Genomic DNA, 3,037 nt, shown 5'->3' with positions numbered 1-3,037 from the left:
TGTAAATCCTGGTCTGTGTTGTCATTTAAAAAAGAAGGTAGGTAGATGGCCGGAAAGAATTCAAATACTTCTATTTAACTGCACTGCAATACTAAACGTACTCGATAATAATAATAATAATAGTGACAATATTTTACCAGTAATAAAAACGACAGCTAAGTGGTTTTTTTTTGACGTTACATTTGACGGCAGTTTTTCCATTGGAAGAATCGCGAACTGAGATATGTTTCGAGCTCAGATTTTTCGCTTTTGATACCCACCCGAAATTCAACATCAGACGGCACCGTTCCTTGATATAAAAATGTTACGACAACATACCATACCATACCTTGCTCTTTATTTCTACCTTTAAAATGACAAAAGCAGTATACTGTTAGAAACACAATGGCAACGTAGTAAGTTTAGCGCATTTTCTAAACTATGAATTTCCACCTATGGGTATCATTTACATGCATTTTATAACTATGTTTTAAAAGCACGGAAGCGTACCACATATGTATATGTATGTATCAGAAGCTTCAAATGCTAGGAGTGCTATTTCACGCTATCCTTATAGTGAATGATTGTTGGGGTCTGTTGTGGGTCTATGGAAAAGAAATTTCCTAGCAATTATTTACTATGTTTCATAACGAATAGCAGATGGTTTGAGGAGAAATGTTGAGTGGGAATAGATACGATAGGAGCTATTTTGGGTTAACCGAGTACACCATCTGGAGCTGACAAAGAACTTTTTGATTTGCCAATGAATTAGAATTGAAGGGTATTTTTTTTTTCTTAGAAGGAAACCATTTGTGTAGCAAGGCGAAAATTAACTAAGGCCCGAAGCGTTAAAGAAGTTTTAAGATCATATAATAGTCAATATAATAGAATACATTTGAGATAGGCAGCAGATCTTCATGATAGCGTTTCCGTTGTACAGTTGCGCATAACTCAAAAGACCTTGCTAACGGACTGACGCGAAAGCCATAATCTAGCCCAGTATTGTAACTTAACGTATTTAACAAGGTAAGGGCGTCTCTTACCTCGGGGGCCTCCTGAACCGCTATTATGAAGCGCATGAGTAACAGGAGACTGCTCACAACTGTAGTTATTTTCTGTATTTATTCAGAAATCGTTTTTGTAGAATAATACAGGATGTATTTATTTCTATAGCTTTCAAACTTTGGCTTTAAAAACGATTACCCCAAGTCAACCTATGAGGACGCATTGGTCACTTACTTAATACAATTAAGTTGATGTGGATTCAAGTGAGGCCGTTTCAAGAACCACCATCTGACCGATTCGAATATCACCCGAATTCTTGTGGAATTTAGTTCTTAACAATGTTGTTTTGTCTGCGCGTGTTGTAAACATCGATCGGTTCTTTGACTTAAAAAAATATACCACTTGCTGCAGAAACATATATCGGTCCGAATAGAAATCAAACTGCTATGTGTAGAGTATACTGTTTACTTTCTTGTCTAAAGTGGTGTGTCCTAAAGAATGTCCAAAGAAACCCTGATGTCAAAAAAACCTCTCAGCACAGTCAGGATGATTAAAACAGGTAATATTTCATATCCAGTAACAATCTTGTGATTAAATTACGTCTTTGTCTACCACTTAAAAGCCACGGTACGCATACTGTAGCAGTGACACCCTAACTAAATTCATATCTGCCTTTCGCATATCAAGCCTTTCTGCCTTAACGATTTTGTCTCGTTTAATCAGGTTCCTGCACAAAACAATGGTTCTTTTCTATTTAACAGCAACAGTCTACAGTTGTTCTAACCTCCATATGTAGTTCCAACCAAGATGTCTATTTCCAGAAGGCGGGTCATCTTTCAATTCAGATAGGATCTAGGGGAACTCCTTGTTCGTCTAGGTGGATTAGGTGGATTTGAATTAATTCAAATCTATTAGAAGCGAGGTAAAGCTGCCGCATCTGCATTAAAAATACGTGATATTTGGTGGTTGACAATGTCCAATGATGGTATGGAAACTTAATATAGAAATAAATAAAATACATGATGTAAATTAAACACAAAAAAACAAAAAATAAATAGAATATAATTTTCGTAACATTCTTCTATCAAGCTTATAACCTTTCTCTCGTTGCTGATCCTATTGGACTTATGTTCATTAATTTAGGTTAGCCGAGCTTAACCAGTTGGGCCTGATTTTATTTAGCTTTGTTTGGCCGTTAGAATAAATATAACTAAGCCTATAACCATTCATTTTCATACTAATAGCAAGAGACTAAACCGCTGACCAGACTTCACAAACTGAGAAAACTCTATCGATTCAATCGTCAGAGGAGCGACATCGTCAGTCATGAAGACCCTGAGGTGTGTTGCTTGATTGATGCTGCAGAAATCAGTCACCATCGTAAACGACACATTTTATTTGAATGTATTATATATATATAACTCTTTTTTAACTTGAGCTATATCGAAGATGTGCGCAGACTATGGGTAGTAAAAGGCGGTTCAGTGTGAAAACAGTGTGAAAATACCGTTATGTTTTGTATTTCTGAACCAAATTAAATAATTCAGAAATTTAAGTAAAGAAGAAAACAACCCTTAAATGCTTTTTTACCTTCTTTTAAGTCCTTCTTTCACTCCTAAAGAACACCAAAAAGGTAAACATCTTATATGAAGTGTGCTGATATGCATTTTGACAATTTTCAGTTTTTCCAACACGTTGCCAATAGTAGTACTAAAAGTAGCAGCTATTAGCAAAAAATAGTCAACTAAATCAGAATAATTTTGGTTTGCGCGGTGCTATTGCGAGTCCACCTTTTCGATTGGACCTAATGCGTTAGCTTCAACCAACGCTCTACGAACGCAGGCTGTTTGAAAAAGGCAAAAGCAATTAAATATAAGAATAGCTAAGTAGCATTTGCTGTACATTGTGGTATTTTTGCTTTGCGGGTGGGGGAAATAGACTATCAAACAACAATACGTTTACTAAGTCGTGCTGAAGCATAGTCGAGATCTACCAGCTGAGTCGTCCATTTTTATCAAAAATAATTTTTATTGCTTTTCATTTTACAATATTT

This window comes from Varroa jacobsoni, unplaced genomic scaffold (genome assembly GCF_002532875.2).
Source record: "Varroa jacobsoni isolate VJ856 unplaced genomic scaffold, vjacob_1.0 scaffold_1329, whole genome shotgun sequence".
NCBI classification, from domain to species: Eukaryota; Metazoa; Arthropoda; class Arachnida; order Mesostigmata; family Varroidae; genus Varroa; species Varroa jacobsoni.
The sequence above is the reverse complement of the archived record's forward strand: the minus strand, read 5'-3'. Positions refer to the sequence as shown.